This window comes from Ictidomys tridecemlineatus, unplaced genomic scaffold (genome assembly GCF_052094955.1).
Source record: "Ictidomys tridecemlineatus isolate mIctTri1 unplaced genomic scaffold, mIctTri1.hap1 Scaffold_202, whole genome shotgun sequence".
NCBI classification, from domain to species: domain Eukaryota; kingdom Metazoa; phylum Chordata; class Mammalia; order Rodentia; family Sciuridae; genus Ictidomys; species Ictidomys tridecemlineatus.
In genome coordinates, this window is record NW_027521730.1 from 295,914 (window position 1) to 309,563 (window position 13,650).

A 13,650-nucleotide genomic window follows, 5' to 3' on the forward strand; every position below is an offset into this window, starting at 1 on the left:
TACCCCATCTTCAAGTCAAATACTCTCACTCCTGCTTATTTTTTTTCCTATCCTTTTAAAGAAAATCATGAAGTTTGAAGCCATCTGTATCTCAAGGCTCTGTTTTCTTGAAGTAGTGTAATGAAGTTATAGATGCATTTTTAAACCACTACAATGTTTTGTTTTCAAGAACATTTTGAAAATATTTTTGAGTATGGTAATTCACATTAATTTTGAATTAATAAGCCAAAAAATGACCTTGAAATGAATATCATATCTTTAAATAAAATTTATTTTATTTCATAATAATTACATTAATTTAAGAAGCATCTTTGTCTAATTTAGTAAAGTGTAATTTAAGTGTGAATAAATTTATTGAAAGTTCCCATTTGAAATAAGAAATAGAATTAATATGGTACTGCTTTTTAGCCCAATAGATTTCCAATATTTTTCAAAACTAATTTAATCATATTTGAAGTTTTAAAATGAAAGTATTCTATATACTTCAGAAAGTTGTATTTGTGCAGTATAACTGAATCTGTCAAATATAAGATGTGGGAATGTCAGGCAGGCAGTTGCAGAAGAGTAGAGTAACTGGTGTGGGACAAGAAGTTATCTCTGATAGTGGCAGAGGTAAGCTATGATATGGATGAGGGATGATCTTAAAAACCACTTGAATACTGATGTCTCCTAAATTACTGACTACTTTCTGAATTCCATATTTGTATATATAGCTTTTACACAGCAAAGCCCTTTGGATAATAAATGTCTTTTCCAATTTTAATATGTTCTAAACTGGGATCTTGGTACTGGCTTCCTAGTCCCTGTTTCCTTCAATGTTATCCATCTCAATAAGTGAAAAATCCACTTTTCCCAATGCTCACACCAAAAACATTGGAATTCTATCTGGATCTGCTCTCATTCACCTGATGCATTAGTAAAAACTGTGAGTACAACCTTCAACATTTATTCAAATCTGAGAGAGAGAGAGAGAGAGAGAGAGAGATTGAGATTGTTCTATGGAATAAAATGAGCCAGAGAAGAGTGAATAAAGAAGTGTTGGTTGGGGAAGGGATGCCATTTAGGTAGGGGTCATTGGGAAGGCCTCCTCACCGTTTTCACTGCTAGCACCTTCGTTCAGGCTGTCACCATCTCTTGGATTGTGCCGTCATCTCCTAACTAGCTTCATCTTCTACAATCTACCCCTACACAGAAGCTAAGGGATCCTGTTACAGTATCAAGCCACTCTTTTATGAGAAATGTCTGATACAATTGTATCTCTCTGCAAGTAAAGGGCAACTCTTCGTCATTATCTATGATCTCCTACATGATCTGCACTGCTCTCTGACTTGCTCTCCTGCAGACACCCTTCCCACCTCAGTTACATGAGACATGTTCTCATCTTAGAGACTTTACTTTCTTTCCTGTGACCTTGAATCCTTTTCCCCAAAGGACTAGTTTTCTCACTTTAGACAAGTTTGTCTCAAAGTTTATTTCCTCAATAAGGCCTTCCTAATCACCCCATCTAATTTTCAACCATTCCCCAATGGACACTTCTTTATTCACCCTTCCATAGAACTCTCTCTCTCTCTCTCTCTCTCTCTCTCTCTCTCTCTCTCTCTCTCTCTCTCTCTCTCACACACACACACACACACACACACACACACACACACACACTCGAATTTCTTTTTCTCTTTTCCTCACTAGAATGTGAGTTTCACCAGAGCAGGGATTTTTGTCTTTAAGGTCAAATCCCTAATGGAGGGAATGACGCCTGGCTCATGACAGATGTACAAATAGTACTTGCTGATGAGTAACCTTCTCTCTTTTTCACACTGTTGTCCCAGATGCTATCTTTCCTTTGAAGGCTCCTCCTCTGTGGCTTAATCCACTCTCTGCCAGTCTTACTCATAACCTTGCTCTCTCCAAAATCTCTCTTTTCATTTGCATTACCTCCTATCTGGTGATCCTGTGACCACTACTCTGCTCAAGTTTTTCTCATCCCAATGTAAACAAGAAAATAAATATAGTCTCTTTCTTCTTGTTCCCTTTTAAGCAGAATTCTATTTCCTCTCCTTTAAGTCATGGCCAAACCACCCAATAGATTTTTTTAAAAAAAGAAAGAAATCTATATTTCATGCCCCCATTTCCTCCTCACTGATTGTTCCCTCCCAGTCTGGCTCCTGTCATCATTACACTGCTTAAATTATTCTCTAAGGGTCATCATGATATGCCAAGTCCAATAACCTTTCATAGTGTTTAATATTCTGTTTATTTCTAGAGAAGTGGATATTGCTTTCAAAAATCTTGGGTGTTCTGACCATGGATGAGGGATGATCTTAAATACCACTTGAATACTGATGTTTCAACGAATTTCAAAAAAATAATTAGAGTTCACTTTCATTTTATAAACAAAAGTATATCACAGAAATCCTTCAAGAGATCCTTCTTTCTTTACTTCTGTGAATGATCTTTGATCTCCTCCTAGCTCTCTGACTTTCCCAGCTTTGTAAACTCTGGATTTCTGTGAGAGTCAATTTTTCATCATTGGGACAAAATACCTGGGGAAAACAACTTAAGGAGGAAAAAACTGTTTGGGTCATGGTTTCAACCAATAGTTAGCTGAATCCATTACTATGGGCTTGTGATGAGGCAGAGCATCATGGCAGAGAGGGTATGGTGGACCAGAGCTGCTCACCTCCTGGCAGCCAAGTAGGGGAAAAGGGGGAGGGGGAGTCTGGCTGGGAGGAGAGAGAGAGAGGGCCAGACACAAGATATACCATTTCAGGGAATGTCCCCAAATTGACTCCACATCCCAATAATGCCTCAAATGATGAATTCATTAATGAATTAATCCACTAATACCGTAAGGACCCATAACAATCCAATCAGCCTTCCCGAAGACCCTACAACTGAACATTGTTGCACTGGGGCCCAAGCCCTCAACCCATTAGTCTTTGGGGAATACTTCATATCCAAACCACATAAGTCCCTTTGTTTTCTTTCTCTGCAATGCAGGTGTTGCCCAAACACCTGTTCTTGGTCTTTGTCATTTCTTTGTACGATCTTCTTTTGTTATCCCATACTCAGACATGTCCTCTTTCCCAAACCTCTGCAATTGCCTCAATATTTCCCTCCAGACATTCCACTGACATCTTGAACCAAATATTTTCAAAACTTATTTCATTACGTCTCCACCAACCCTGTTCTTATGTTTGCTATTCATGATTAATACTGCTTACCTTTCTCCCGGTCAACAAAACCAGAAAATTCAGCATTAGCTTGAGAATTCCCTTCCTGCTTGTACATCTGAAGCCAACTGTCTCCTTCTACCTGAAATATTGCTCAAAACTACCACCTCTTCTCTATCACTCTGCCCCTACTCTACTTTTGATCTTTACTATGTCTTTCTAGCAAGAATATAAAGTCTTGCCCATCAGACTTTTCTTCCCAAGCCTCATCTCCTCCCAACTCATTTCACACTTTATTTAGAAATGAGTCCTAAAACAATGCCTGGCTTAAAACCCATTTTTGACAATGCTTTGCTAGCAGATTCATAAGTTTAATTTCTGGCTTCAAGATCTTTATAACTTAGTGTTTATGTACTCATTGAGAAAAAAGTTGCTTTCTTGGTATTTGAGAGCAGATCAAAAGCTTATAACCTCCAAAGAGCAAGCTACTCTTTGGGATCATTCTCATGCTATAATTTCCTGGATGAGATAGAACCCTCATTTGTTTTAGGTTGTGCGGATGCATTACATTTTTCCTCTTAAGAACTTCCACCTCAGTTAGATGCCAGGTTGTAGTTCTTTGGATCTGTTTGGGATGTCATGAGGCAGCTTTAGTGTACCCATGGGGACCAGAAGACTTCAATTTCCTCTTTATCAGAAGTTTTCCTTTGTACACTTGTATCTCTGTAAGGGGCAAGAAAAGTCACCCTAGTTTTATATTTACTTATCATCATCATCTCAAAAATATGATTAAAAAAATAAGCTCTCATAAGATCAAACAGATAGGAAGTGATCTGTCAATCACAACACATATTAGCATGTTTATGGGCCTCTGATAATCTTTGATGGTTAATATTTATGACTCTGTGGTTCATAAACCTAGGCCATCAGCAGGACCAGTTCACTACGATCTTGCTAAAACGTTAGAGACCTAGGGGGATTAGCCTTATCTCATCTTTCCACTGATGTATCTGTTATCAAATATGTGGATTTGGCATTAAAAAAAAAACAATTCAGGTTTTGCCTATGTATGTACCTTTCAGAAAAAGTCATAGAATGGAAGGGTAATATTGGAGCAGAAAGAGAGTGAGTAGGCAGAAAAGAAGTGAAAGAGAGGACAAATTCCACTATTTTAGAATTCCTAAAATATGGGGGAAACGTTCTATATCACATACTAGAATACAATGTCTCAGCCTCCCAGAAACATCTATTCTATTTTAAAAAGCCAAAAATATATCACAGAGACTTAAATCCTTTTATAATTTTCTATGAGTAGAACAAACTGAGATTAGCAATTGTTAACATTGGCAAGGGAACTGGAGAAAGAAAACAGAGGTGATGCACATTAGAACCATAAAAATCATGTTTTCAGATTTCATTCACTTTTATAACCAAAACAAAAAGACTGACTTGGCAGCAACCAACAAAGCCAATAACCCTCTTGCAATGGTGTCCAATATTCTAAAACATATGTTTTGAGTTATCTGGCCCCTGTAAGTTTCCTATTTCTCCAGGTGGGAATAAAGATAATCCTGACAGATTTACCCAGGTTCCATTGTCAAATACTTGTAGGTGGTACTCACTTCTTTTGTACATATTTCCACAAGGCTTTCAATTATTTCAGATGGTTTTGAAGTTTTGGAAAATAAAATCTCTAATTGGAATTAATTATAATACACTTTAATTTTGGAAACAGAATATGTCAGAAAAATTCACTATGAGAGTACCTGTAAATTACATGAATGTTTGAAGTTTAAGTGTCAGTGGTGTGTATGACAAGAATATAAAATTTTCACTAAGTTGAACACATTTATCAAACTTCTGAGCAGTTCAAAGCTCTGGCTTAAATAAAAAAGAAATGTGAATATTCTGAGTAGAATTTTGCTATTGCTAGATACAACATCTTGAGGTGACAGAGCAAGAAGGTGAGGCTAGGAAGTGGGATCCAGACTAAATTTTATCCTCAGGTCTTGCATGATTGACTTTACAGCAGGAGGAAAATGAATGGTCTCAATATAGGAGGCTCTGAAGCTCCTTTTACTTCTGATGCCAGAAAAGCTGCTGCCTCCACATTTTCTACTCTTTTTATCTGGCATAATGTGAGGGAGAGGGTCAGGGGACACACTTGTGGCCTCTAATGGCCAGATAATGGACCACAATAAAAGTTATGTGTCCCCAGCTGGATGTGAAGACATATAATGGTTGACAAGATCCATTATCTAACTATTAGAACCTGGAGAGAATGGAGACAATTATTTCATCAAAGAAAAAATCCATTTTCACTTATTCAAGAAAAAAAAAATTGCTTATGTGCTCTGTGTTTTCTTGAAAAATCCTGCCTTTGTATTCAAATAAAAATCCAATTGTAACAGTAGTCAATGTTTATGGAATACTTATAATATGCTCATTGGCTTCATAGAGAACAGGGTCTGTAGAATAGAACTCATCAATTTCAAACTTGACTTCAGCATTTACTTGGAGGAAGATAACGCCTCCATGTCTCAGTTTTTCCAATGTATAAAATAATGAAAATAGCAGTGCATGTATCATACAGTCATCAAGGACGGCATATGCTAAGTATACAATAAACAACAGTTATAATTAATGTTATTGTTGTAATATTGTCATTGAGTAGATATATAGTTTAGATCTCTGGTTTATCCCATTTGATGAATTAAGACATATAGAGGATGAAGTCAATCTGTTTAATCTGGAGGTTTGTGAATATATTTTAAAAGATTCATTGTCCCATCAGAAAAAATTGAAAAAAAGATTTTGTCTATGTGCCTTTTGGTGGATAAAAGGGTTCATGGCCTTAAAACAGCCCTTGATTCTCAAAATTATAAGAATCCCTGATGAATTAAATTTAACATATGATTTCGCCTGGCAAGTGATGCAGGGTGGTTATTGAGCAAAAATATTTTTAAGTGATTTCTTTTCCTTTGTATTGTTTTTTAAATGCTAGGAAAAATCAAATATTAAAATCAATAACAGGTACCTATTCTGTCTGCTGAGTGCCAAAATAGGTACATGCATACCATCACAGAATGGTCTATTTTTCACCTCTTTTTGAGATGAATGTCTTTTCAAGAAACATTTGAAAGAAACAAAACCAATTCAGTTACAAAGGTGGGAAGCTATGGATTGAGTGTCTTGGTAATAGTTCTGTAGCAATCAATAAATACATTTTTTGACATTTCATTGGGCCTTTAGGGACCCCTAGAATTTGAGTCAAGATTCTCATACATATAATGGTATCATGATATCAATGTTTCCTTCTTTCATAATGCACTTGAAAAAGGAATCTGCGTCAACCCCTTCCACCCCTTTGGATATAAATTTTGTGCAGGATCACTCTCTGTTCAACTAATGCCTGGCTTTTGGAGCTATTAAACACTAAAAGAGGATTTGTGGGCCCAGGAAAAATTTAAAACTGTTATCATTATAATTGAAAAAATAAATACCACTTGTTTTGTAGAGAAGAATTATATCACAGTGGTTAGAAATAGATCCTCTAAAGACAGGCTGTAAAGGCTCAAATATCAATTGTCATTACTAACAGTACAACCATGGGACAATGAATTCACCTATCTCTATATCAGTTTTCTTATCTTTAAAATGGGAGTATATATTGCATGTATTTCACGGAATCACTGTGTGAGAACCAACTGTATTAACTCTCTCTCTCTCTCTCTCTCTCTCTCTCTCTCTCTCTCTATATATATATATATATATATATATATATATATATATATATATATATATATATATATATATAATTGCAAGGATTACATAATCCTGTGCCTAGAATATAAGAGCTGTATGAATGTATCATTATTATGTAATCCATTTCTTATGAATTAAGAAAAGAATACTTATGTGCTAATTCTATCTCATCTGCTTCATGACCTTTACACTTAGACAAACCATTACCTCTGAACTCCATTTTTCTTACCAATATGAAGATATATTCCCTAAATCCATGATGATGTGCAAAATCAATAATATACCAGTGTTTTGTAACTTATGGACCCTGCCTATGTTTTGAGTCTCAAAACATCTACAAACTTTATTGGGCCTTGTATGTTTTGAAAAAAAAATCATTTATGGTTAATTTTGAGTAATTTCAGAATCAAAATGCTTAACAGAGAAATTGTTTTGACTTGTGCATATCTTTTATGACATGAATTTTTCTGTGGGATTAATTCTAGTTAAGACTCTCTTCCTCTTTAAGTTTTCTCAGATTTTATATTTTGGGGTTTGATGAGGTATCTGAATGAATCAGAATTCTGGTTCAAAGAAAGAGCTGACCCCATTACTGACTCCTTCACATTTAGAGAAACTGAGGGGAGGTCATTGAATATTAATGGATTTTTGTTTCACAGCACTTTTTTTTTTCAAAATTCTAAGCTCCTTTTGCTAGTTTCTAAACATTTTAACTCAATTTTCACTTTTAATTTTTGATGCATTATAGCATTTAGATGATTCTCACATTGGTTAGATTAGCCTTGTGTTTTACCCTTGTTTGCCAGGAATTGAATATTTACAAAATCAATATGTATAAATATGTGCTTGCTCAACTTTTCTATTTCTGTCGGTAGTCATAAAGAGCTGAAATGCTTTCGTCATTTCAGCTCAATAACCTTCCTCTCTTCAGGATTTCTGGGGTCACTAAAAAAAAGACATTCTGGTTGTTTATTCTTCTACTTTGTTAGGGAAATAAACCCAGATGTTATCATTTGTTTTCATGCTTCTGTAAGTTGTCTTTCACTGAATACTTGGTGGCTTAAAGCAACTGTGCTTTATTATTTCTCACTCTTCTTTGGCTTGGCTGGTTGATTTTTCTACAGTCTCGCCTGGGCCTATTCATGTGCTTGACATCAGCTGACAGGGCTGGGACTGGAGCTCATCTGGGCTTGCTGGGAGGCTGAGCCTCTCTGTCCATGTGGTCTTTCATCTTGAGATTCTACATATTTTAGTCCCTGGGCAGCATTCCAAGAGAGGAAAATGTTGAAGACATGAGGGCCTGGTTCCTGAACTCACACAATGTCATTTCCACCTTATTCCATTGGTCAAAACATGTCACAAATAAGGACAGTCCAGATGTAAGCATTGGGAAAAGAGATTCTCCCATTTTGTGGAAGAAACTGCAATTATTTCTGGTCATATTTAATCTACAAAAATGCCTGTTTTTTTTTTTTCCTCAGCTAAGGTTTTCAGTGCTAGAATGTTGACAGAAACTGTGAACTTTTGTCAGTGGCACTAAAGAAAGCCAGTAACAAGCGCCCATGAGTTTTAAACTCAGAGGCAGCACCCACTCACTCTAGTTACTCAGCAGGTATTAGTAAGGCATCTATTCTATGTACGAGCACTAAGGTAAACTATAAATGGTCGCTGATCCTCATACAGAATTTAACTTAGACTGCAGCCCCCCAAAAGTCATAACCTAGAAATAGATAATAAACTTTGAATAATTTGATGCTTTTATTGGCTGTCTACTAGATATACCCAAGCTCTATATTGGCATTCTAAATGTAACAATGAATCTGAGTCTCTGGTCACATGACTTGGTAATAAGTAGAAGCATACTATAAACAAAAAAATTAACATAAACAAAGTTAATCAAATCCAAGAATAAATTAGTATTATAAATATTATGATAGAATAGTCCCAGCTCCAGTCCCATCATCGTTCTGGAGATTCAAGATTAGGATATGCTTCCAAGAAGGGGTGAGTCTTTTAAAGCAGATACATGATCTTCAGGCTGACCAGTAAGGGCTGTGAGATCCAGGAAGGTAAAGCAGCATAAACAATAGAAGTGGATTATATAAACCTTGGAGAGGAATGAAAGCTGAGATTTGTTCAGTGTGTCTGAAACCCAGAATTGTGGGTGAGATGGAGAAGGAGAGCAAGGAAGGAAGGAAAAACAGAAGTGATAAACAATGAACAGAAGTGGCCAGGGACTTAATTATGGAGGACCTTAAATAGCATCCTATAAAGTTTGAATTTTCTCCTATAGGTAATGGGACTCTGCTGAAGGATTTTCATCAGAGGGTGACAAGATAAAATTTGCATTTTTAAGAAGATCACTCTAACCTCTATAAGATAAATAGGCTAAGGCAAGAGTAGAGACAGAGAGAGTAGCTAGATTACTGCACTGATCAAATAAGCTTTGATAATGACTATGGCAATGGCAGAAAGGATAAAGAGGAAGAGATGTATCATACCTTCAGTAGACATGTTTTGAGTGTCTACTGAGTGCCAAGTGATACTCTAAGTGCTGGGAATATTATGCCATAGAACTGACCTTGTAGATTTAGAAAGAAATCATTCTGAGGCAGATATAGAACTTCTTTGAGCAGAAGGACACATTACCTAATTGAGTATAGGAGTGACGAAAAGGAAGGATCCCAGAAGTCCCAAGTGGAATTAATGGTGGCATCTTAACAATAAGACAACTGTTTTTAAACAGTAGGTACTAGAAGATCAAGAAAGAAAGCATTCTTTTATAGGTAAGCCAAAAATAACACTGAAAATATGCATATCCAGTGGAGGCTTACAGAAATGCCAGTTGTACTTATATTCATATATTGTCTTCAATTTTCAAAGATGACACATAAACAAGAGTAAAGGTGTATGTATAAATGGGTGACAGTGAGTCTGACAGAATTATTCCACTGCTTTCATCTTTTCTATCCTTGACAAACTCAGCCATATCTTCCTATGTGTGGTTTAATTGAACTTGACCCTAAGATTTGATAACTCCAATTCCCTGTGGCTCAATAATTGGGCCCCATGTGTGATAAAGGCAGGTTGCACTAGGAATCCCCCAGCTGCTGCTTATGTGAATGGATTAAATTAGAACTTCCCAGTATCCTGCCTGCTCCTGATTTGATCGTGGCCATAAAGATATATTTTCAGTTAAATTTCTACATAAAAAGCCAACAATAAGGGGCTGGGGATGTGGCTCAAGTGGTAGCTCGCTCGCCTGGCATGCGTGCGGCCCGGGTTCGATCCTCAGCACCACATACAAACAAAGATGTTGTGTCCACCAATAACTAAAAAATAAATGTTAAAATTCTCTCTCTCTCTCTCTCCCTGTCTCATTCTCTCTTTAAAAAAAAAAAAGCCAACAATAGGAAAACAGCCAATAATAATAACTTACTCCCTTTCCGTTTAGAGGTTCATAACACTATTATGCCATGACTAGAATCCATTATTATATTCTGGGTATCTAGTTCATCTATTTTTAGCATAAATATCTAATTCTTGGCACAATGATGAACCTATTACATATGACTAACACTCAGTGTTTGACATTAATCTTGCTCCTAGTTTTTCATTAGGTCAATCAGAAAGCCTTTATGGAGTCCATATTCTATACTCAGCAGTTTAGGACTTGGGGAAACTGCTTCAAGTATGATGAAAAATCATCCCTCACTAGCAAAGAAGATATGTAGATAAGTAAACAAATACTTGCCATAAGGCATTCATTCATTCATTCGTTACTTGCTCTATTTTGATATATAGGAATACAAAAATAAATAGTACTGCTCTCAAGACAATATTGTTGTGTGGATTTCTAAATGATTATGAGCAGAGTTTAGCACTTTATGTAAGTTAGCTTATTTTTATCTTCTGGAGCTTTACAGGGCAGGTGTTACTGCTTGTACCATGGAGGAGAAACTGGAGGCTGAAATCACTTGCACAAGGTCACACAGGAAGCTAGGACCAAGTTAGCATATAGTATATATGGGTCTAGCATATATGGGTCTAAACCCTGTGATCTTTTCTCACAATACAAGCCCTCAGCATGAAGCGCTAAATTCTAAAAATAATAATTAAAACAACAAAAAAACATAATAAACTTCACTTAATATTGCCCTTCTTTACTGCCTCTTGTGTACCCTTTATGTTTACACTCCCCAAAAATGTAGTTCACATTGTCAAAATATTTACCTTATACTTGCACATCAGCCACACTTTGAAGTCCCCATCACACAGATATACCAAACACGTTGGCCTGGGACCAATAAAAATCTAATCTGTTTTTCTTAAAAAAGTGACCTCTTAGTTTGCAGTGAAATATAATCTTTTCATTCTTATTTTACTCACCAGGAAGGAGGTTGTGTGGCATAATAAAAAGATTATGTGTTTCAGAATCAGACTTTTCTGAGTTTAAATCCCAACCAAGCAAGGATCTGTGTCCATCTCTGTGACCTGTGCCAGTTTCTTAGACTTCCTAGGCTTTACTTATTTAATATACAAAGTAGGAATGATACTACTTACCATTCAGGAATGTTGCAAGAATTAATATTTTTCAAGTATAATAGAAAAAAATGTTTTCAATTTTCAGGCACTCAATAAATATAATTGTTTATCACCACTACCACCACCATCAGCAGCACAATCTCTTCTGCATTTGGTAAAGTCCATAATCTCTTTCTTAAATTCCTTCCTCCCTAGAGTTTATCCAAGAGATGCTTTTCTGCATTTTTTTCATATTGTTTCTTTTCTCCTACTAATCATAGTCTGCATTCTATTGTTCCCAGGTGTTCTTATTCTTGGTCCATTTCTCTTATTATTTTTAATATTCATCCCAGGATATGTTCATCTTCCTGTGATTTCCTCTACCTCTAATACCTTTCCTAGATTTGTGTGTGAGTCCTAGTTCTTTCCTTTGAATCTAATATCTGTGTATGCCAATGTCCACTAGACACTCTAGGACAGTGTGCTATGGGCAACCCAAACTCAGCAGACCCAAAATGAATTAGGAATAATTTGTCTTCTTCTTCCTCTAAATTATTTGTCTTTTGTATTCACAATGACCAGTAAAAGATCTCATCACCTACCCAATGATGGACAACAGAAATCTGGGCGTGAGCCTAGATAAGTAGCCTCCAACCCAATTGGTAAACAAATAATATGGATTATTACTCTTTTTTAAGAGAGAGAGAAGAGAGAGAGAGAGAGAGAGAGAGAGAGAGAGAGAGAGAGAGAGAAGAGAGAGAGAGAATTTTTTAATATTTATTTTTCAGTTTTCCATGGACACAACATCTTTTATTTTATTTATATGTGGTGCTGAGGATCGAACCCAACGCCCTGTGCATGGCAGGCGAGCGCACTACCGCTTGAGTCACATCCCCAGCCCTGGATTTTTACTCTTAATGTTTCTTATCTTCTGCTCTTCTCTCTTTTGGTATTGCCCAGGTTAGGCCCCACATCATCATTCCCATCTCCTCACCTTTCAATGGATTTTCTTACCTCCTGGGAAACTACTCCAATACTGACTGCATACCGCTCACTAAACTTTCTGAAATGTCCAGGGTACACTTTCTGTCTATACATGGAGCTCTCCAACAAAGTTAAGAATGCATAAAGGGAAAATAAAGACATAAAATTAATACATATAAATTCAAGCATAAGTAGCCCACATAATGCCCAACAAAGTAAGCCCTTTGACCCCTCCCATCCTTCTGTGTTTATGCCCATCATAATCCCTGAGATTATAAATTCAATGGGTTTTATTCTTATGATTATGTGAAGATATATGGTACAGTTGATGTTAAGAAGGAGTTTATCCAAGTGGACCTGGCCTATTCACAGGAGCCCTTAAAAGACAGTATTCTCTGGTGTGTGTAGAAGATGGAATCTGAGAGTCTAAGCACGGGAAGGCTTCTATGTATATTGGTTGGCTTGCATATTTGGAGGCCAAATCAAGGAATATGTGCAATTCCTGGAAAATAAGAGTAGCTGAAAACAAAATTCAGCAAAAGACTTTGTAACCTCAGCCCAATCATTGTAAGAAATTACATTTTACCAACTACCAGAGTGAGCTTTGAAGTAAATATTTCCCCAGAGTTCCCAGAATTTGATATAGTCCTCCAAAGACCTTGACACTGAGCAGAGGACCCATTCAGGCCATGACAGGCTTCTGACCTACAGAAAAGTTAATGAAAGAATGGATGTTTTTAAACTCATAAGTTCATGGTAATTTGCTATGTAACAATACAAAACTAACATATCAACTCACTGTTGACACTAATCAGTGTCAATCTATTAGTGAATGATTTGAAAGAGTGAGCTGATGGATGGGGGATGGTTAGAGATGGACAGGTGAGTGAATGAATGATGTTCTCAACAGCATGTTCTGAGAACCTCACTCAGTGCTGGGCACACAGTTGGCACTTCATATGTATTAATTGTCTTATTGAGAAAATATGATAAGAATAAATTATAACAAGAATAAAGATGAGTGTGGTGCTCTGTGTCTTGACTACTGATCAGTAATCCCTTTCATAAACTGAGTCAGAGAATAAAATTGTAGAGAGGCAGAAAGTAATAGGAGATAATTAGAAAAAGATGCAGAGCCCCAAACACTAAAGTCTTCTACCTGATGCAAAGGAGTATTGACCCTTTATATATAAAAATGCAAGAATTC